The following is a 24181-nucleotide window of genomic DNA, read 5'->3' as shown; positions in this document are numbered from 1 at the left end:
GTGATGCAGATCTTGGGGAGTGCAAGGTCACAGTCTCTCACCTGGGTGTCAGACCTACAGGATATGCAGGGGCCAGGCCGCACAACAGCCCATGGACGCAGGACTACACACTGTCCGCCGGCAGTGACGGCTGATCAGTGGTGTCAGTGGTGGGGCTGGTGTCAGTGCTGGCAATGGTATGGGGAGGCTCCAGCCCTTCCCCTGCAGCCTCGGACTGCTGCCCACTGGGGCAGCTGCTGCTGGCAGTGGTGCTGGTGGCATTGCTGGCAGTGGTGGGGGTGGGGGGCTCCAGCCCTTCCCCTGCAGCTTCGGACGGCTGCCCACTGGGGCTGCTGCTGCTGGCAGTGGTGCTGGTTACGGTGCTGGCAGTGGTGTGGGGAGGGCTCCAGCCCTTCCCCTGCAGCCTCGGACAGCTGCCCACTACGGCTGCTGCTGCTGGTGCCAGTGCTGCCAGTGGTGGGGGAAGGCTCCAACCCTTTCCCTGCAGCCTCGGACGGCTGGCCACTGGGGCTGCTGGCAGTGGTGCTGGTGGTGGTGCTGCCAGTGGTGGGGGAAGGCTCCAGCCCTTCCCTTGCAGCCTCGGATGGCTGAACCACCATGGTTGGTGGTGGTGGCCCTGAATGAGTCCCAGCACCAGGCCTCCTGTCCTTCCTGCCTGCTGGTGCAGGCCCCTTGCCCTTCCTGTCAGCAGCTGGGGACTGCCCCTTGCACTTCCCTGTCGCAGCTGGTGGTGCCCCCTTGCCCTTCCCTGTAGCAGCTGGTGGTGCCTCTTTGCCCTTTCCTGTCACAGCTGGTGGTGCCTCTTTGCCCTTCCTCAACGCTGGTGGTGGTGCCTCCTTGCCCTTCCCTGTCGCAGCTGGTGGTGCCTCCTTGCCCTTCCTTAAAGCACCTTTTGGAGGCACCGTTTCAGTGTTGCTTCCTGGTGCCCAGGATCCTCTCCCACCTGCAGTAACTGTCAACACTACTGTGGCTGTGGACTGGGTGGCTGAGGTGCTCGCCTGGGTTCTGACCACCCTGGGCAGACGTCAAGGATGGGGGGATAGGGAAGAGGTCAACGGTGGAGAGGAAAAGCTTCTTAGAGACATTGGGGTGGGAAGAGGGTGAAGGTTTGGGAGCGGAGGAAGAGGAAGTGGTTGTAGGAGGTGTCTGTCTGCTGTGTTTGGGTGCAGGTGCATGGTCTGGATGCTGTTGTGAGGTGGATGGCTGTTGTGAGGTGGATGGCTGTTGAGTGTCTCGGTGCTTGCGTTTGTGTACTTTGGAAGGAGGGGGCACAGACACAGTGGGAGAAGACACAGGGGACGTGTGCATGGATGTGGGGGTGGTGGCTGCCAGTGAGGGGTGTGTACTGATATGTGTGCTGGTGATGGAGGTAGTGGATGAGGATGTAGTGCTGGGAGGGAGGTGGATGACGAGGAGGAGAGGGACACAGTGGAGGCAGTGGATGCTGGTATGTCTGCATCTGGATGGCGTTTGTGTGAGTGCCTGTGTGATGATGTGTGGTGCTTATGTTTGCCTGAACCAATCCTGTGTGTGTTGTCCTGGGTGCATGCTGGTCTGCCTGTGCGCTTGGGATAGGTTGGGGTTGAGGGGAATGGGATTATGTAGAGGAAGGATTATGTAGAGGAAGTTGGAGGCTGCCACCAGGGAGGAGGCCAGAGCCTGGATTGATCTCTGTTGGGCCGCCATGCCAGATTGAATGTCCTCCAGGAATGCATTTGTTTGTTGCAAATGGGCTGCCAGCCCTTGGATGACATTCACAGTGGTTGACTGCCCAACAGAGATGGATCGCAGGAGGTCAATAGCCTCCTCATTCCGGGCAGCAGGGCTAATTGGGGCAGGGCTTGAGGTGCCTGGGGTGAAGGAGATGCCCACACTCCTGGGTTGGCGGGCACGGGAACCACGCTGAGGGGCTGCTGGGAGGGCAGAGCTGGTACGGGAGGTGGCGACTGTACCTGTAATTGGGGTGGGCACAGAGGTGTTCGCCACCACCAGGGAGCTTCCATCGGAGGAGGTAGCACTGTCCGAACTGTCCTCTCCAGTCTCCGCCGTGTGCTCCCCTCGCCCTCCGTCCCACTGGTGCCTTCATCGTCAGTGGATTCGGCCTCCTGGGCCCTGTCGGATGCAGCTCTCCCCGTCGCCGGTGCCTCTGCTCCTCCGCCAGTTGATGCTAATGCACATAAGGACAGGGTGACAACACAAAAAGGGGAGGGAGAGACAAAGAAAACACTTGGTCAATGGCGGCAACAACACCACCATTGGCGTACACGACATACACACACAAACACACACACACACACACACACACACACACACACACACACACACACACAGGGAACAGCCTTACGCACTAGGCAATACACTAACTGTCACAATGCTAGTCACCAGCCCATGGACAGTGATACCTAACGCCAATTGCAGCATACCTGAGATCCAAAGACCCCTGCCCAGTAATGGATGCCTATTAGCTTGGTTGGAGGAGGTTTACATCAGACCCTGCCCAACATGGGACCTACCCTGCAATGTCCGGCCTGGACTAGGGGCACCCACATCCACCACCCGGATGCAAGTAGTATATTGTGGCACTGTACTCACCCCCATGTGGCTGCTGTGATGCCCCCAAGCGCCCATCCAGCTCTGGATAGGCCACCGCCAGTATGCGGGCCATCAGGGAGTCAGGGTTCGATGGGCACCCCTTCCTCGTTGGCAGGCCATCCCCAGGTGGGCCTCTGCCGTCTTCAGTGCCCAGCTTCTCAAGTCCTCCGTTTCCGACAGTGGGTGCTCCGCCTGCCTTAGACCCCCAGGGTCCCCACGTCCTTGGCGATGGCATGCCATATACCCTTCTTTTGATGGGCGCTGACCTGCAGAGAAATACACATAGGAAAAAGGTATCAGTCAGACCGTCCTGCCTGTTGCACTCATGGCCCACTATAGCCCTCACATCCCCTTATGCACAGACAATGCCCACCATACATGCAGCAGGCTGCCCAGGGCCTTTCCACGAACCCCCCCACACAAGGCCCTCACACACACCACTCCATGCATTCATGCTCCATGCATCGTGCTCACAGTGTGCTCACCTGTTGGTCTGGAGGCCCATACAGCATTCGGTATTGGGGTAGGACCCCATCTACCAGTCTCTCAAACTCAGCAGCGGTGAAGGCAGGGGCCCTTTACCCAGTGACACGAGCCATGGTCGGTTCCAGACACAGGTCACAGCAGCACTTGAAGTGTAGGTCCTCTCCTGTTGAAGGTCAGGTAGCAAGTGAGTGAACAGATAGAAAATGGCGTCATGTCTGCGGCGGTGCGTACCATCACCGCCGGCGTACATCACCATTGGCCACTGTAACCCATAGGGCCCAATGGTATCCAATGAGGAGTTACACGGCGGTTCTCGACCGCCTCCTGCAACGACGCACGACGTGAGTGAAATTACCTCATTTCCACATGTCCCTTCATACAGGACAGGCGGATGCCATCTCAAGGGGGACAGGCCATGGCACCTAACTGCGTCACAGTACACATAGGCACCATTTGTGCCTATACAACAATATACTGTTAAAGTCACAACATGCAATGAAGTCTAGTGTTGGAAATATGGGATACTGACCAGCTGCTCACTGTGTTACCCCCTTGATTGCAACAGCTGCGGATGAATAGGAGATTGAGACATCCCCCCATATATAGGTCCCTGGTGGACTTGGCAACAATGGAGGACAGGCACATGATACTCACCTATAGGCTGGACAGGGCTGTGTGCCCAACTGGAGCCTGGCCTGATATCTGCTATCCGTCAGCCACTGGGATTCCCCCTCTTGTGCAAGTCCTATCTGTGCTCCATTTCCTGGCAACTGGCTCCTTCCAAGTGACAGTGGGCTTGGCAGCAGGAATGTCTCAGCCAGTGTTCTCAATAGTGCTGACCAAAGTGTTGTCTGCCCTGATTAAACACATGCGCAGGTACATCGTTTTCCCCCAGGTGGAGGATTTGGCCACAGTGAAAGCAGATTTCTATGCAATGGGACATATCCCTAACATTATTGCGGCTATTGATGGTACACATATTGCATTTGCCCCCTCCTCCATCTGGAGAAAGGAACAGGTGTTCAGAAATAGAAAGAGCTTTCACTCCATGAATGTGCAGATAGTGTGCCTGGTGGACCAATACATCTCCCATGTCAATGCAAAGTATCCTGGGTCTGTGCGTGATGCCTTTATCCTGAGGGATAACAGCATACCATATGTGATGGCTCAACTCCAGAGGCACCGGGTGTGGCTAATAGGTGAGCCCTGGTTCACACCCAGTAGGTGTTGGTGTATGGGATGGTGTGGGTCCCTAAGGGTTAGTGTGTGTCTAACAGTTGTCCCTCGATATTTACAGGTGACACTGGTTACCCCAACCTCTCATGGCTACTGACCCCTATGAGGAATCCCAGGACAAGGGCAGAGGAACGTTACAATTAGGCACATGGGCGAACAAGAAGAATCATAGAGAGGACATTCGGCCTCCTGAAGGCCAGGTTTCGTTGCTTCCATCTAACAGGTGGATCCCTGTACTACTCACCCAAGAAGGTGTGCCAGATCATCGTGGCATTGCTGTATGTTGCACAACCTTGCCTTACGTCGCAAGTGCCTTTTCTGCAGGAGGATGAGGTTGGAGATGGCTGTGTGGCAGCAGTGGACCCTGTGGACATTGAAGATAAGGAGGGAGAGGATGAGGATGAGGACAACAGAAGTGCAATAATACGACAATACTTCCAATGACACACAGGTAAGATACTGTAACTTCACTTTTCATTGACAGTTTTGTGTTTGACATTATCACTGGCAGGCTGATTTTCCCACTTCTATGGCCACTTACTGTACCCTTTGGCATCTCTATTTTTAGATATTTGTGCCCCACTATTGCTCCTGGTGTGTTGACTGCTGCCAACTACAGGTCATTCCTATGGATACATTACTGTACAGTTGTATTGCAGTGTTTAAAGCTTGTTAAACAAATACATAGTTCAATCATTTGACAGACTCAATACTTGTATTTTTTCAAATGGTGTTTATTTATGTGCTAATAAGTAGAGGGGGATGTGCAATGGGCTGGGGTGATGGTGGACGAATGTCCAGGATAGAGTCCAGTCTATGTGGATCACAGGTGCATTGTGCAAGGGGTTATAGGAAGTGGAGCAATGGCAGTTCAAGGTGGACAGGGTGACAGGGTGGGACACAAGGGTGACAATTAGGAGAGTCTTATTTCCTAACAGGGTCTTGGCAATAGTCTCTGGCTGCTGCCTGGATCGTAGAGACTGTTTGTGGGGTGGTTCTCCTTCTGCAGGGGGAGGAGTACTTGTGGCCTGTTGGTCCTCTGGCGGGGCCTCCTGTCCACTAGCGGCAGCAGAGGTGGAAGGCTGTTCATCAGTTTGGCTAGTGTCAGGGGCCCGGTGGTGTGCCACTGCCTTCCTCATGGTGTTGGTCATGTCTTCCAGCACCCCTGCAATGGTGACCAGGGTAGTGTTGATGTCCTTCAAGTCCTCCCTGATCCCCAGGTACTATCCCTCCTGCAGCCGCTGGGTCTCCTGAAACTTGTCCAGTATCTGGCCCATTGTCTCCTGGGAATAGTGGTATGCTCCCAGGATCTTGGTGAGTGCCTCCTGGAGAGTCGGTTCCCTGGGCCTGTCCTCCCCCTGTCACATAGCAGTCCTCCTAGCTTTTCTGCTGTCCTGTGCCTCTGTCCCCTGAACCGTGTGCTCACTACCACTGACCCCAGGTCCCTGATCGTCCTGGGTTAGTGGGTTTGCCTGGGGTCCCTGTAGTGGTGGACACACTGCTGATTGACGTGTCCTGGGGACAGTGGTATGGGCCCGCTGGGTGGGTGCTGTGGTGGTGTTTTCTGAGGGGGGGAGGTTCAGTGGTGGTTTGGGACTGTGGCAGGGGAACCAACTGTCCCGAGGTCCCTGATGGGCCGGGCTGGTGATCTTGATCCAGGCGTGCGGAGCTGCTGTCGTCACTGTGGGCCTCTTCTGTGGGGGGACTGAACATGGCTGGCCCCTCCTGTCCGGTGATGCTGGGTAGGGGTCCTGTTAGGGTGTAAATGCATAGTTTTTGTATCTGTGTGTGCCATCCTGTGCAATTTGTGAGTTTCCCTCTACTCCTGTGCTTGCATTATTGCCTTGGCCCTTGTGTGAGTGGTGATTTTGTGGCACGGGTGAGTCTCTCTACTGGACATGCTTTGGTGATGGGTGTCCATGCAGGTCTGTGATGGGTGTCCATGCATTGGTGTTACATGCAGGGCTTGGTATTGGGATTTGTGGGTTGTGCTAGTGAGGTATCTGTGAGGTGTTGGGGTGATGGATGTGAGGGTAGGGGTAGGAGTTTGTGATGGCATGCAGGTAGGGGGGGATAAAGTAGTAAAGATTTGCCTTACCATAGTCCAGTCCTCCTGCTACTCCTGCGAGGCCCTCAGGATGCATGATTGCCAAGACTTGCTCCTCCCATGTTGTGGGGGAGGAGCTAGGGGTCCACCGACAGTCCTCTGTACGGATGGAGGCTACCTGGTGTCTGGATACCACGGAACGCACCTTCCCCCGTAGGTCGTTCCACCTCTTCCTGATGTCATCCCGTGTTCTTGGATGCTGTCCCACTGCATTGACCCTGTCGACAATTCTCCGCCATAGCTCCATCTTCCTTGCAATGGATGTCTGCTGCACCTGTGATCCGAATAGCTGTGGCTCTACCCGGATGATTTCCTCCACCATGACCCAGAGCTCCTCCTCAGAAAACCTGGGGTGTCTTTGAGGTGCCATAATGTGGTGTGGGTGATGTGTGAGGTGATGTTTGTTGTGCTGTGTGATGTGTTGTGTTGGGGTGTGTTCTTTAAGGTGCGTGGATGTTGTATGAGTGATGGTGTTGTGTGTCTGTGGATGCTGGTGTTGTGTTTGCTATTCTCTCTCTCTCTCTGCTTCTTCCAAAAATGTCGTTGTAAGGGGTTGTGGGTAATGTGTGTGTGTGTTTTATAGTGGTGTGGGTGTGTGGGTGTGGTGTGTGTATGTGTATCAGGTGTGTGTATTTTGAATTGTCCAATGTGGTTGTATTTTGTAAATTTGTGTGTATTTTGAGCGCAGCGGTGTATACCGCCAATGGTTTACTGCGGTTGAATGACCGCTGCGTTGATTTGTGGGTCGTGATACTGTGGGCGTATTCCTGTTGGCATGACGGTGTAGGTTTTGCTATCGCCAGTTTATCACTGACCTTTGGTGTGGCGGACTTGTGTGGGTCTCTGTATTGTGGCGGATTACGAGATGTGGGTCGTAATACCTGTAGCGGATTTCCGCCGCGGCCACGGTATGTTGGCGGACGACAGCACGGCGGTAAGCGTGATTTACCGCCAGGGTTGTAATGAGAGCCTGGTTCCTTAAAAGCAACTTTTTCTATGTTTGATTTCCTAATATAGATTTGTAATTTTTGCAATTGCCTATTAGGAATTCGCTAAAAAGTGAATATGAATGTAACTTATTCACTAATTGGGAAAACAGATCTTTTGTACATTAGCATTAGTGATTTATTAATGGTAATTCAGATGAAATCGCTATTTGGATATCGCTAAATGAACTGTACGTACACCTGGTCCCAAATTACTTACCTTTGGAAACGCGTATCTGGTAGAGGTTCTTGCCATATGTACAAAGCCATTTTGCATTTCCTAAAGGTTTGAATCTCTATTTCAAGTCACTTAGAAATGTAAAATGGAATTTACACATGTACAAAAGGAATTTTGTGTATTTCAAATTTGAACATTGCAAATTGGTGTCGCCAAATAGCAGTTTGCTAACACTGTACAAAGGATTTCCTAACTGAGATTATTCACAAAATGGCTGTTTAGGAAATTCAAATACCATCAATGTGTTTAAGTTGGTAATCAGGTGTAAACTATAAATAGTCACAGTTAATGCACCTGGCTCTTTCAGAATGGCAGCGGCGTATGTCTTGGTGAGGAGGATAAGGATTTTGTCTAGTACGCAGAAAAGTAGAAGGAGCCAGAAGAGGACATTTAGAGTGAAGGCTACCCTGTTTGAACAGACTGAGGAGGAGATTTATGAGAATTATAGGCTGAGTAGAGGTACATTTCCGGCTACAAACCTTAACAGTCAGAAGCAATGCAGTTCCACCACATGTGCAGGTATTGTTCTGTTGACACCTTTTAGTTTACCAGAGAGTTATAGCAGTGTCAGGTAGAGTGTCACAAAGTGCATTTTCTAGGTTGCTTTTATATTTTTTTAGACTTAATGGTTGGCAAACTGAACCAATTTGTTTTTCCCCAAACAGTCCCAAAGATGTACAGGACACAAAATTTATGTTTTATCGGGTATGTGTCACCCCTGCAAGTGAATTCATTTATAGAAACAGGAAAGGCACCCATTCACTCAATGTTCAGGTAGTGGGTGATGCCTCATGCCAGAGTCCCAGGCAGCACACACAACTCCTTTATGTTGTGCTACAGTGGAATAAATAACCATCTGTCTAAGGGTGATTTTGGTGATTTTTTTTTTTTTACTTAGAGGACTGCAAACTCAATTCATTCCGTGTTTAATAGCATGTTTGTAGGATAATCTAATTGTTTCTCCTTCTCATACTATTTAAGGAGACAGTGCATATGCCTGGCTCCCTTGGACACTGACACCATACTTGAATCCAAGAACCACATGTGAAAGGCAGTACAACAGGGCACATAAAACAATGCAATCAATAACTGAACAGATTTTTGAAGTACTGAAATCACATTTTAGATGCCTACATAAGACTGGTGGAGCTCTACTCTACAGACCAGAAACCTGTTTCAAAATCATTGCCACATCTGCTATTCTTCACAACATAGCCACAAGGAAGGGTCCTCAAAACGTCAACATAGAGCCAGAATCAGAATGAGATGATGAACTACCGCCACTACAGATTCAGCAGGACGGGAGCAGAGGGTCGAGCACAATCACAAACAACTTTTTTTTAAGGGAAGTATGATGAGCACTCATGATGGTATCGTTTTGCAATTACTGAAAAATAACCTTTTATTCAGGTTGTAATTATGTTTTGTAAATGTGTATCATCAACTGTATCCTTATAGGATGTCATTGTTTAAAGAAAGCAACAAAGTTTGAAAACACTAACATAACAATCCATGCAGTGGGTCTCCTCAGCAGGACATGGCTGTGGAGTTAGGGACTGTGACCAGGCACCTGACACTCGAGTAAAGGAACCCTTTTCTCTCACAGGCTGCCCCTGCTCCTTTAAGGTAGATATCACAGGGACTGAGGAGGAGGGACTGGAGGTGTGGTTCGGAACACAGAAACCAACACAAAGAGATGCCAGAAGATCAAGGCGGCACGTCATAGTGGCAGGAGAAGTTGCAGAGGCACGTTGTACCGAAGAAGGAAGACGCCAACAACCCTGTGGAGTTGGCATCACCAGAAACTGGGACGGCAGCCAGAACTGTTGAAGACCGCGAGGGCGAGTGAGAACGGTCTAGAAGCAGATCGGGAGCAGATCACGACTACGTACAGACTATGCATTATCAGTAAGAGAAGAACCCCACCGGCCAGGCCAAAAGTTCCAATCATGCTCCAGAAGCAGCGTGGCTTTCACTGGTGTGTGATTGGGTTCAGGGTTGGGGAAGAAAGGTGGGTAACAAGAAGGGAGATTGACCGTAGAATATTTTAAGTGTTACGGTTACTAGCTCATGGATTTTCTTTTGCTTGGTGTGCATTTCTTTTATGTGCATACACGGGCTATTGGTGATGGCAAAGCTATGGAGGTCAGGATGTTCGATTAACGTACACCCCATACCTTAGTGGCTCTTAACTAATTCCCCATTTGAATCTTAAAGACACCTGAAGCACTATATGATACAGCCCTAAGAAAAGGGTTATTAATCACTATGGTGGTCATTCCAACCCTGGCGGTCGGTGTTAAAGCGGCGGCTAACCCGCCAACAGGCTGGCGGTTAAAAAAAATTGAATTCCGACCCTGGCGGAAACCGCCAACAGAGACCGCCACTTTAACACTCCGACCGCCACGGCGGGACAAACAAACAGCGCGGCGGTCACCGCCAACAGACAGGCGGGAGACAATGTACCGCCCACCCTATCACAACCCACCAATCCGCCACCTTTACCGGGGCGGTAGCCCCGCCGATAAAAACACGGCGGAAACAGACATTTCAAACCGAAAACGCTCACCTCCATACACCCCACGAGGAATCTGGACAGCATGGAACCCGAATTACACATCCTACCAGCTATTGTATTCCTGCTCCTCTACCAGGAGCACGAACGCCGGCGCAGAAGACAACGGTGAGTACTGCACCTACGACACAGGGAAGGGGGGAGGAGAAAATAGTACGGGGACACACATACGCGACGCGACACCCCCACCCACTACAACACACACATCAATGCATAGCAATACATCACTGTTACAACCCCCAAACCCCCCCCGAAAGAATGCAAAGACAAAAGGAATAGATCATAAACAGTCGAATATATTGTATTATTGCCTTATAAAAATATCACACATTTAAAACTAATATATACATAAATATTAAAAGTCCGATAATTCTAGCTGTCATTGTCCGTGGACCACTGGGCCCAAATCACATGGGCAAGGCCCACACAAGATACCTGACACCAACGGAGAGAACACTGCAGGGGCATCAGATAGAAAAACTACAGGCACCTCAGGGGGAAGGGAAGGGGGGGCACCTCAGCCACATGAGTACACAACGCCAGATCCACGAGGGGCCTCCATGGCCACTGTCCCATCCTGGGGAGTGCAAAGCCACAGTCTCACAAGTCTCTACAGTGGGTGGGTTGCCCACTGTGCCATCCTGGGGAGTGCAAAGCCACAGTCTCACAAGTCTCTACAGTGGGTGGGTTGCCCACTGTGCCATCCTGGGGAGTGCAAAGCCACAGTCTCTCAAGTCTCTACAGTGGGTGGCTTGCCCACTGTACCATCCTGGGGAGTGCAAAGCCACAGTCTCTCAAGTGGATAACAGTCTCCACTGGTACTGGAGGGGGACTAGTGCCCAGAGTGCTTCGTGCAGCCCTGCCCGACACAGATGCGGGCCTGCCCCTTCCGCCAATGGGCCAACGGTGCTTGAGATGAAGGGCCCAGTTCAGCGGTGCTTGAGATGGCGGTGCCCAGCGGAGCGGTGCTTGAGATGAAGGGCCCAGCGGAGCGGTGCTTGAGATGAAGGGCCCAGCGGAGCGGTGCTTGAGCTGAAGGGCCCAGCGGAGCGGTGCTTGAGCTGAAGGGCCCAGCGGAGCGGTGCTTGAGATGAAGGGCCCAGTGGAGCGGTGCTTGAGACAGCGTTGCCCAGCGGAGCGGTGCTTGAGACGGCGGTGCCCAGTTCAGCGGTGCTTGAGACGGCGGTGCCCTGTTCAGCGGTGCTTGAGACGGCGGTGCCCAGTTCAGCGGTGCTTGAGACGGCGGTGCCCAGTTCAGCGGTGCTTGAGACGGCGGTGCCCAGTTCAGCGGTGCTTGAGATGAAGGGCCCAGTTCAGCGGTGCTTGAGATGAAGGGCCCAGTTCAGCGGTGCTTGAGATGGCGGTGCCCAGCGGAGCGGTGCTTGAGATGAAGGGCCCAGCGGAGCGGTGCTTGAGACGGTGGTGCCCAGTTCAGCGGTGCTTGAGACGGCGGTGCCCTGTTCAGCGGTGCTTGAGACGGCGGTGCCCAGTTCAGCGGTGCTTGAGACGGCAGTGCCCAGTTCAGTCGTGCTTGAGATGAAGGGCCCAGTTCAGCGGTGCTTGAGACGGCGGTGCCTAGTTCAGCGGTGCTTGAGACGGCGGTGCCCAGTTCAGCGGTGCTTGTTTGAAAGGGCCCAGTTCAGCGGTGCTTGAGATGAAGGGCCCAGCGGAGCGGTGCTTGAGACGTCGGTGCCCAGCGGAGCGGTGCTTGAGATGGCGGTGCCCAGTTCAGCGGTGCTTGTTTGAAATGGCCCAGTTCAGCGGTGCTTGATTGAAAGGGCACAGTTCAGCGGTGCTTGATTGAAAGGGCCCAGTTCAGCGGTGCTTGTTTGAAAGGGCCCAGTTCAGCGGTTCCGGCCCAGGCATGGGTGTCACTCGCCACCTGGCCTGAGGTGCCTGGGGCGAAGGAGATGCCCACCTTCCTGGGTGAGCGGGCACGGGGCGAAGGCTGAGGGGCTGCTGGGAGGGCGGTGCTGGTGCGCTGGGTGGCGGCTGTACCTGTTGTTGCGGGGGGCACGGATGTTGCCGCCACCACAAGGGAGCTCCCTTCAGAGGACGAGTCGCTGCCACTGACATTAGCACGAGTCCCCGCTGTGGAGCTCCCCTCGCCCTCCGTCTCACTGGTGAAATCCGACTCAGTTGCATGGCCCGCCATGGCCATGTGAGATGCAGCTCCCTCGTGCTCCGATGCCACTTCTCCTCCGCCTGATGATGCTGATGCACACATGAACAGGAAGACCACAAAAAAGGGGGGGGGGGAGAAATAAAGACATGTTAAGAGCATGGATTACCTCTACCGTTGGCGGACAAGACAGACACAGAAGCCCCCTGCACTACGCCGCGCACTTGGGGTCCACTACGCAATCCGTGGGACATGGCCTACAAGCCTATCGACGACAACTGCACACATAGATGACACAGGGCCATGGACACCTGAACTTGGCACCCTACAGAGGTGGGGGCGGGGGCACAGGGCCATGCCTTACGGAGGGGCCTAGCCTACAGAATTCGCCCTGGCCTAGGGAGACCCACAGCCCTCCTCCCCCACCCAGACACCTCCACTGCGCGCAAAGTCACCAGAATGAGACTGTACTCACCCCCTTGTGTCTGCTGTGATGTCCTCACGCGCCCATCCAAATCGGGGTAGGCCACCGCCAGGATCCGGGACATCAGGGGGGTCAATTGACGACTGGCACCCCTCCTACGTTGGGAGGCCATCCCCAGCAGAGCCTCCGCCGTCTTCCTGCTCCCGCGGCAGATGTCCTCCCACCTCTTCCGGCAGTGGGTGCCCCGTCTGTTGTGGACCCCCAGGGTCCGGACGTCCTTGGCGATGGCACACCAAATCGCGATTTTCTGGTGGGAGCTGACCTATGTGACATGTACAGGGAGAGAAAAATTGTCATCACCTTCTGCATGCTCAATGTGAGTGGCCCCCCATCCCCACCCTTGCCATGTGGCACATGCTCTCATCTGTCGTCTGATGCATGACTCAATTGCTCCCCTCCCCACCATCTTTCATCCACCGACTCAACCCAGGCATTGCCCACAAAGCATGGTCCCAGTGTACTTACCTGTTGGTCTGGAGGACCGTAGAGTAGCGCATACTGGGGGAGGACCCCATCCACAAGTTTCTCCAATTCTTCAGAAGTGAAGGCAGGGGCCCTTTCCCCAGTCGCAGCAGCCATTGTCTCTTCCAGACCGAGGTCACAGCAGCACTTGCAGTGTAGGTCCTCTCCTGTGGAAGATCAGGTATCGAGTGATTAAGCTGATAGAAAATGGCGGTCACGCCCGCGGCGGTGCGTACCGCGACCGCCGGCGCACATCGTCATTGGCTCCTGAAACCCATAGCATTCAATGTGAACCAATGCGGCTTTGCGCAGCGGTCTTCGACCGCCTAAAGCCACGGTGTGCCACGCCAGCGCATTGACCTCACATCCCATTGTCACACTTTACAGGTCAGGCAGCCGCCATTTCAAGGGCCCACATGGCTTAATTTCTACTGCGTCACACATACCTAGGCCTTTCCTCAACACTCATACACACCATTCAATGCATAGTGAATCGTGTTGTGTGCAAGCTGTGGGAATGTACCTGTGGGTTGATTGACTCTGTGCTCACTGTTGTCCTTCCTAGGCACCGTCCGCTTGGCAATGCGAGGAGATGGAGGAATCTTCCCGTGTACAGACCGCTGGTGGACCTGTCGACAATGGAGGAACGACATGTCATTCTGACATACAGGCTTGACCGAGCCACTATACATGAACTGTGTGCCCAGCTGGAGGCAGACCTGATGTCACCCATCCGCCAACCCACAGGGATCCCTCCTCTAGTGCAGGTGCTGTCCGTACTCCATTTCTTAGCAAGTGGGTCATTTCAAACAACAGTGGCCATATCATCAGGGATGTCTCAACCTATGTTTTCCAAGGTGTTGTCCAGAGTGTTGTCTGCCCTGCTCAAACACATGCGGAGCTACATCGTTTTCCCTGAGGTGGGGGAATTGCCTACAGTGAAGGGTGACTTCTATGCCCTTGGACATATCCCTAACATCATAGGTGCCATTGATGGGACCCATGTTGCTTTGGTACCCCCCGGAGAAAGTGAACAGGTGTACAGGAACAGGAAAAGTTATCATTCGATGAATGTACAGATGGTCTGTTTGGCAGACCAGTACATCTCACATGTTAATGCCAAGTTCCCTGGCTCTGTGCATGACGCCTACATCCTGCGCAATAGCAGCATCCCGTATGTGATGGGGCAACTCCAGAGGCACCGTTTGTGGCTATTAGGGGACTCTGGTTACCCCAACCTTTCCTGGCTATTGACCCAGTGAGGAATCCCAGGACCAGGGCAGAGGAACGCTACAATGAGGCCCATGGGCGGACTAGGAGGGTGATCGAACGCACCTTTGGCCTCCTGAAGGCCAGGTTCAGGTGCCTCCATATGACAGGTGGATCCCTAATGTACTCACCAAAGAAGGTGTGCCAGATCATCGTGGCCTGCTGTATGCTTCACAACCTGGCTTTGCGCCGCCAGGTGCCTTTTCTGCAGGAGGATGGTCCAGATGGTGGTGTTGTAGCAGCTGTGGAGCCTGTGGAGAGTGAAGAAGAGGAAGCCGAAGAGGACGACATAGACAACAGGAGCACAGTAATAGAGCAATACTTTCAGTGACACACAGGTAAGAGTAGACACCGGCATATTACATTTACTTAAAGACTCCTACCTCTCTACTGTCTGACTTTTTCCCCCAGTGTATGGTAACTGTGTTGTGACTTTCCCTTCCGTTTTCAGAGCTGTGGACCCCACTGCGTGACATCTGCTTAGTTTCCCCATGGACTACAGCTGTGTGACTGCGGTTTTTTGGCATCACAATGTGAATAACAATTTTGGCACTGTCCTGTCTAATACATTTGTTAAAATCACAGACAGACTCCAGATTGTTTATGTGCAATAAGTGTGTTTATTCAAGTGCTCTAATTTGGATGGGTGGTTGCAAATCGGTGAGGGGTGATGGTGGAGGATTGTCCATGACAGAGTCCAGACTATCAGGTTCACAGGTGCATTGTCCAAATGCCTGTGGGAAGTGGAGCAGGGGCAGTTTAAGGTTGGACAGGGTGACAATGTGGGACAGTGGGATGACAATCAGGGCGGTATCCTTTGCTGGCGGGGGTCTTGACATGTTACTCTGTCTTCTTCCTGGATCTCAGGGCCCGCTTGCGGGGTGGTTCTCCTTCTGCAGGGGGTGGGGTTCTGGTGGCCTGTTGGTCTTCTGTCGGGGCCTCCTGTCCACTAGTGCCGGCGGAGGTGGTAGCCAGTTCTTGGTCCATGCTAGTGTCAGGGGCCCTTTGAGGTGCCACAGTGGTCCGCAATGTGGAGATTAACTCATTCAGGGCCACTACGATGGTACCCATGGTGGTACTGATGTTTCTCAGTTCCTCCCTGAACCCCATATACTGTTGTTCCTGCAGAAGCTGGATTTCCTGAAACCTGGCCAGGACCGTAGCCATCGTCTCCTGGGAGTGGTGGTATGCTCCCATGATGGAGGAGAGGGCCTCGTGAAGAGTGGGTTCCCTAGGCCTGTCCCCCCCCTGTCGCACAGCTGCCCTCCCAGTTCCCCTGTTTCCTTGGGCCTCTGTCCCCTGGACCGTGTGCCCACTACCACTGCCCCCAGGTCCCTGTTGTTGTTGGGGTGGTGGGTTAGCCAGGGTTCCCTGTAGTGGTGGACACACCGCTGTTTGACGTGTCCTGGGGACAGAGGTATGGGCCCGCTGGGTGGGTGCTGTGCTGGTGTTCCCAGAGGGGGGAAGGTCTGCTGTGGCCTGTGCCTGTCTGAGGGGAACCGACTGTCCAGAGGTCCCCGATGGACCGGGCTGGTCATCTAGATCCAGGGAGACAGAGCTGCTGTCATCACTGTGGGCCTCTTCTGGGGGTGGAGGGGACATTTGTGGACCCTCCTGCGCGGTGACCTGGCGTTCGGGTCCTGCAGGGGTATAAAAGTATGGTTATTGCTTCTGTGTGTGCTAATGGCGTGCAATGGGTGGGTGCCCGTGTACCCCAGTGCTGGCATTCCTTTATGGGGGCTGTTGTGACGGTGTTTTGGGGGGGGGGGGTGATGGGTACGTGCATTGGGCATGCTTTGGTGATGGGTGTCCATGCTTTGGGGCCGCATGCAGGGCTAAGTTTTGGGATGGGTGGGTTGTGATGGTGAGACATTTGCAAGGGGTAGTTGTGAAGGGGGTGAGGGTGGGGGTATGAGTTGGCATGCAGGTGGGGTGGCGGGGGGATGAAGTAGTGAACATGAGACTTACCAGAGTCCATTCCTCCAGATACTCCAGGATGCAGGATGTTCAAGACTTGCTCCTCCCATGTTGTAAATTCGGGGGGAGGAGGTGGGGGTCCGCCGCCAGTCCGCTGTACCGCGATGTTGTGCCTTGATACCATGGAACGCACCTTCCCCCGTAGGTCGTTCCACCTCTTCCTGATGTCATCCCGATTTCTTGGGTGCTGTCCCACAGCGTTGACCCTGTCCACTATTCTGCTCCATAGCTCCATCTTCCTGGCAATGGTGGTGTGCTGCACCTGTGTCCCGAACAGCTGGGGCTCTACTCGTAGGATTTCCTCCACCATGACCCTGAGTTCAGCATCTGAGAACCTGGGGTGTCTTTGAGGTGCCATGGGGTGGTGTGGATGATGTGTGGGGTGGAGTGTGTAGTGATAGGTGGGGTGCTATTTAGTGGTGTGTTGTGTGAGGTGCGTGGAAGTTCTGTGGGTATTGGTATTGTGTGCCTGAGGATGCTTGTTTGTAGATTGTGGTGTCTCTCTCTGGTCTTCGTTCGAAATTTCTGGTCGTAAGGGTTTGTGGGTGATGTGGGTGTGTGTTTTATATTGTATTGGGTGTGTGGGAGTGGTGTGTGTATGTGTATCAGGTGTGTGTATTTCGAATTGTCCAATGTGGTAGTGTTTTGTAGGTGTATGTGTATTTCGACCGCGGCGGTGTGTACCGCCAATAGAATACCACGGTTGAAAGACCGCCGCGTGGATTCGTGGGTCGTAATGGCATGGGCGTATTTCTGTTGGCGTGACGGTGGAGGTTTGGTCATCGCCAGTTTATCGCTGACCTTTGGTGTGGCGGACTTTTGTGGATGGAGGTATTTTAGCGGTTTGCCTAGTGTGGGTCAGAATGACCGTGGCGGTTTACCGTGACCGCCGCGGTGTTATGGCGGTCTTCTGTCTGGCGGTAAGCGCCTTTTACCGCCGAGGTTGGAATGACCACCTATGTGTATAGTAAAGGTGGTGGTACCCTACCATATCTAGAAAAGTAAATTTACCGGCATATATTCCCTGCTCCCCGAGGAACCGACCGGGGCATTCTCCTGATTCTGGACCTGGAAAAAAAGAGAAAAGAACGATTCGGTCTAGAATACCCTTTATCAAAAGACTATATAAAATGTAAATAAAGTGACTACACACAAATATAACAGTCTTTTGACTCCTTGTTGTTGCCTGGGACTTACAAGTGGTGGCGAATGCGAGCATAACAACATCTGATACAAGATGGAAAATCTAATACATTGACTAAGAGAGGGCCATAGAAAGTTGGAGTGGGCCCTGGAGAAACACTTGACGCATGGTGAAATAAATTGTAAAGTCTTTACCAATTCCAAACGAGCCTAAGGGGAAAACATGACCAAGGTATCAGAAGGTCAGATGGATCTAGTTTCCAGAATAGCACAAGAAAAAGGATTAACAGCCCCAGGTCCCATGTTACCCCTGCAGAAGTATGTTGTTGGAGAAAACCCAATTGCATTTTTTAAAACTTTGAACATGCTGCAAGAGGTAGCTCATGTGCAGCTGAGAAATGGCCTTTATATCTCGCTCCCTTACTGACTTGTGATGCACAGGGCGCTAATCAGGTCACTCAGATGGAACCTCTACATATACTGATATAAATAAAGTCATATTAGATCGTCTTGGGGTAGATGATGAGACTTACAGACTCAAATTCAGGAAAGAAAGAGGTCTCCCAGGAGACACACTGAAATCTCTTTTTATTTAAAATGAAAGACCAGGCCAAAAGATGGTCAAAACCATTAGAATCAACAAAGGAAGAAATAATGACCAAAATATACCTTGAACAATATCTTGAGCACTTACCTTATCAGACTCAAAAATGGCTAAGGGAGTATGCATGTCTTTCAGTAGAACAAGCTGTCGACATGGCCACTACATTTGCTTGAGCTCACTCTCCCAGTATGCCAGTAGATTGGAAAAAGACCATTAGACCCACCTCACAGTTTGTATCTAGGAATGGAAAAATACTCCAAAACCACCCCAGAGCCCCCTAAAAGTAGAGCACCACGCTTGGATACTAACACGAATAGGTGACCTCAATGTTTTGAATGTGGGGGATTGGGACATATTGTCCGTTTTTGCAAAAATAAACTGGAGAACCTCTGGCCTTGGGTCCCACAGGGCTTGTGGGAACCGTGTCCATGGCCATGAAAGGACTGGGGAGCCTGTTTGCCGCATTGGCTTGGTGGGAATGGATGTGGTTGGTAGACCCTACTGTAGTCTCAGAAGGGACAAAAGGCAGAGTAGGGCTTGCATGGGACCGCGCGGAGTCCCAGTAACCGGACATTGGCCGTGCAGTCCTTAAAGCACTCCAACACTGAAGCTGCCCTATTGTCAAACAGGCAAGTGCCCTCGAAGCACATGCCCATAAGGGATGTCTGGACATCCCCTGAAAAACCAGTAGATCTCAACCAGGCATGGCAACGGAGTGCCACTTATGAAGCTATCACTCTGCCTGGTAAGTCGGGTGTATCCAGTCTGCAGTATAAGGTGAACCTTACCTCGTCCTGCCATCAGAAATAGCCTGGGAAAGGATGGCTCAGGTCTCCTCCGAGACCATGGGCAGCACTTGCGCAATTAAATACCCAAACCATGTGGGAATATCAGCTCAAGTGGCACATGGTGTTTACTGACCACAGTGCAAGGCAGGTGGCACAGAAGAACGAGTTACTTACCTTCGGTAACGACTTTTCTGGTGGATACATTAGCTACCTGTGGATTCCTCACCTAATGAATACTCCCATGGCGCCAGCATTCGACGGAAATCTTCTTACTAGTCTCTGCACGTCGACGAGAACGTCACTCTAGCCCACGCGACGCCGTCTGACGTCATACAGGCAATAAGAGGTCCTCGACGACGTGCGGACGTCAGTACCAATCATTTTTTACGTGCATGAGAACAACCAGGCAATGCAATGAAAGAGCAAGGCAACATCCCATTACATTGTAAAAATACACAACATTGCATGAATAACTGTAAATCTTTTATATATATATATATAACTCTCTCTTTTTAAAATATATATACACATCAAGTATATACACAAAGATATATACATATATACATATATATAAATATAATATATACAACATCTATTGCACCCTCAAAGACCAAGAGGAGCGTACTCAAGGATTACTTGGTAAGACCAGAAAGGCAACGGGGAGGCGGGTGGGACCGTGAGGAATCCACAGGTAGCTAATGTATCCACCAGAAAAGTCGTTACCGAAGGTAAGTAACTCGTTCTTCTGATGGATACAACTACCTGTGGATTCCTCACCTAATGAATAGAGTCCCAAAGCAGTACCACGCCCTGCGGTGGGTGCCTAAATGGTCAAACCAAGAAATCCTGCAGCACTGACCATGCAAAATGGCCGTCCCTTCTAACCTCAGAATCCAAACAGTAATGTTTTGCAAAAGTGTGAAGGGACGACCAAGTTGCGGCCTTGCAGATGTCGACCACAGGAACACCTCTGGCCAAGGCCGAAGTGGCCGACTTAGCTCTGGTGGAATGAGCTCTAATGCCCTCAGGAGGATCCTTCTTTGCCAAAGAGTAACAGATTTTAATGCAAAGAACAATCCACCTGGATAGTGTTCTCTTGTGGACTGCCTTTCCTCTCCTCTTGCCCACGTATCCAATAAACAGCTGATCCTCCAGCCTGAAATCCTTTGTTCTATCAATAAAGAAGCTCAACGCCCTCTTTGGGTCCAGACGGTGCAGTCTTTCTTCCTCTTTGGAAGGATGAGGCGGAGGATAGAACGTGGACAGAGTAATTGCCTGAGCCAAATGGAAAGGTGAAACAACCTTCGGGAGGAAAGCAGCCTTGGTCCTCAACACCACCTTATCCCCATAAAAAGTTGTATAAGGGGGCTTTACTGATAAGGCCTGCAACTCACTCACTCTCCTTGCTGATGTTATAGCTATCAGGAAGACTGTTTTTAAAACCAAATACCTTAAGGGGCAAGAATGCATAGGTTCAAAAGGGGACCCCATAAGGAAAGTCAGGACCAAGGACAAATCCCATTGCGGCATAACAAATGGCTTTGGAGGATATTTATTTAGAAGACCTTTCAAGAATCTGATAACAATAGGGGATTTAAATAAAGATGGTTGGTCTGGAAGACATATGAAGGCTGACAGGGCCGATAAATAACCCTTAATGGTAGCCACTGCACAACCTTTCTGCGCTAGAGACAGAGCAAAAGACAAAACGTCCGATAGATGAGCATGCAAAGGATCAATCTGCCTCTCTCCACACCACGCAACAAATTTAGACCATCTATTAGCGTAGATAGATTTAGTGGAGTGTCGCCTGGCCGCTAATATAACATCCACTACCTCAGGCGGGAGAGAGAAGGAACTCAGGTTGCCCCGTTCAATCTCCAGGCATGTAGGTGCAGACTCTGGAGGTTGGGGTGTAGAACTTGCCCCTGCGACTGCGAGAGGAGGTCTGCCCTGAAAGGGAGACGGAGCGGAGGGCACATTGAGAGTTGGAGAAGGTCGGAGTACCATACCCTCCTTGGCCAATCCGGAGCTATTAGGATGACTAGAGCCCGGTCCTGGCGAATCTTCCTCAATACTCGAGGAATCAAGGGTATGGGAGGAAACGCGTAAAGCAACTGGCCGCACCAGGTTATTTGAAACGCGTCCCCCAACGCTCCCTGCATCGGATACTGGAGGCTGCAGAATAACGGACAATGCGCGTTCTCTCGAGTGGCAAACAGATCTACCCGAGGAAACCCCCACCTCTGGAAGATTAAACGGACTTGATCTGGATGGAGACGCCACTCGTGGTCTGCCGAGAATTGGCGACTGAGACTGTCCGCACGCACGTTCAAGACTCCGGCCAGATGGTTTGCTATCAAGCAAATCTGATGGTCCTTTGCCCAGGACCATAGTCGAAGAGCTTCTCTGCAGAGAAGGTACGACCCCACTCCTCCCTGCTTGTTTATGTACCACATCGTGGTAGTATTGTCCGTTAGGACCTGTACCGACTGACCACGAAGGGAAGGGAGGAAGGCCTTGAGAGTCAGACGTACAGCCCGTAACACTAACAGATTGATGTGAAACATCTGTTCCTCTGGAGACCAAAGACCTTTGATCTCCAGATCCCCCAGATGAGTTCCCCACCCTAGAGTGGAAGCATCCGTTATGACTGTGGCCACTGGTGGCGACTGCTGGAACGGCTTTCCTTGTGAAAGATTGTTGCTTGCAATCCACCACTTCAAATCCACAGCAGCATCTCTGGAGATCTTGACAGTACCCTCTAGATCCCCTTTGTGTTGAGACCACTGCCTTCGGAGGCACCACTGAAGAGCCCTCATGTGCCAGCGAGCATGCGTGACCAACAGAATGCAGGAGGCAAACAGACCGAGCAGACGAAGGACCTTGAGGACTGGAACTACCGCTCCATTTCGAAACATTGGAACCAAATCCTGAATATCTTGAATCCGCTGAGGCGGAGGAAAGGCCCGACCCAATGTTGTATCCAGTACTGCCCCTATGAACAGGAGGCGCTGAGAGGGCTCTAGGTGAGATTTGGGCTCGTTCACCGAAAAACCCAGGTCGAACAACAACTGGGTTGTTGACTGCAGATGATGCGACACAAGCTCCGGGGACTTGGCTTTGATCAACCAGTCGTCCAAGTAAGGGAATACTGCTATCCCCTTCCTTCTGAGTTCTGCCGCAACCACCGACATCACCTTCGTGAAGACTCGAGGTGCTGAAGTAAGACCAAACGGAAGGACCGCAAACTGATAGTGCTGCGATCCCACCACAAACCGGAGATACTTCCTGTGTGACTTGAGTATCGGGATATAAAAGTAAGCATCCTGCAAGTCGACAGACACCATCCAGTCTTCCTTGTTCAATGCCAAAAGCACCTGTGCTAGGGTCAGCATCTTGAACTTTTCCTGCTTGAGGAACCAATTCAAGATCCTCAGGTCCAGGATTGGTCTCAAACGACCATCCTTCTTGGGAATCAGGAAATACCTTGAGTAACATCCTCAACCCCTTTCCTGCTCTGGGACCAACTCCACCGCGCCCTTTGAAAGGAGGGCTTGTACCTCCTGTTCTAGCAACAGGAGGTGTTCTTCTGAACAATAAGAAGGGCGGGGCGGGATGAGGGGCGGGAACTCCCGAAAGGGAAGGGTGTAGCCTTTTCCCACAATACTGAGAACCCAAGTGTCCGTTGTAACAGTCTTCCATTTGGTGAGAAAATGCTGTAATCTTCCCCCTACAGGAGAGGAGTGAGTGCGAAATGGTGGAAGCCTAAGGCTGCTTCCCCTGCTGCACCCCGCCAGAGGATGAGGAAGAGGCAGAGTGCTGCTGAGAGGCTCCTCTGGTGCGGACCCTACCTCTCCCCCTAAAAGATCTATAGGGATGGGAAGAGGCAGGTTGCTGATATCTTCCCCGAAAGGAAGAGGAGGAAGAGCCACGCCCAAATCCACGAAACCTCCTGAAAAATCTGGAAGAGGCCGTGGAAGAAGGAGCTTGGAGCCCTAACGACTTAGCCGTGGCCCTGCTCTCCTTAAAACGTTCCAAGGCCGAATCAGCCTTGGCTCCAAACAGTTTGTCCCCATCAAACGGGAGATCCAACAATGTGGACTGTACATCCGCAGAAAAGCCCGAGTTACGGAGCCAGGCCTGTCTCCTTGCCACCACAGTTGTGCCCATTGCTCTGGCTACCGAGTCGGTCGTATCCAGTCCCGTCTGGATAATCTGGGTCGCAGCAGCCTGGGCATTTGAAACAACATCCAAAAGACCCTGGGGAAGCTCTGTAAATGATGAGGAAATGTCATCCATCAGAGCATGAATATACCTCCCCAGGATACAGGTTGCGTTGGTGGCCTTCAACGCCAGACTGCAGGACGAAAAAATCTTCTTGGACTGCGCCTCTAGTTTCTTTGAATCTCTGTCCCCAGGCACCGTCGGGAAAGAACCAGGCGCTGACTTGGATGAACAGGAGGCCTGCACCACCAAGCTCTCCGGCGTAGGGTGCCTAGACAGAAAACCAGGGTCAGTCGGAGCCGCCCGATACCTCCTGGCCACGGCTCTGTGAACTGCTGGGGAAGATGCCGGCCTCTTCCACACCTCTAACACCGGATCCAGCAGAGCGTCATTAAATGGCAAAAGAGGCTCCGCCGCAGCTGAGGCCGGATGTAGCACCTCTGTTAGAAGGTTTTGTTTAGCCTCCACCACTGGCAAAGGCAGGTCCAAAAAACTAGCTGCCTTCCGTACCACTGCATGAAAGGAAGCAGCCTCCTCAGTGTATTCTCCCGGGGACGAAAGATCCCACTCAGGGGAAGTGTCCAGCCCACTGGCCGACTCCAGACCACGCAGCCCATCACCCGAGTCCTCTAGCTCTCCTTCCTCCAGGGCTCGTTGGTACTCCTGCTCCTCTAATACACGGAGAGCACGTCTCCTCGAATGAAGCCGTTGTTCAATACGCGGAGTCGACAATGCCTCCGCTGAAGTCGAAGATCGGCGCCGATCTTCAGAAGCCACCGACGCCGCGTCCGGCGCCACAGGTAACTTCGGCGCCGACGAAAGAGCAGTCGAAGCAGATGGACCCACCGGAGTCACAGGCCGAAATCCCGACGTCGACGGGATGGA

This window comes from Pleurodeles waltl, chromosome 3_2 (genome assembly GCF_031143425.1).
Source record: "Pleurodeles waltl isolate 20211129_DDA chromosome 3_2, aPleWal1.hap1.20221129, whole genome shotgun sequence".
NCBI lineage: Eukaryota > Metazoa > Chordata > Amphibia > Caudata > Salamandridae > Pleurodeles > Pleurodeles waltl.
The sequence above is the reverse complement of the archived record's forward strand: the minus strand, read 5'-3'. Positions refer to the sequence as shown.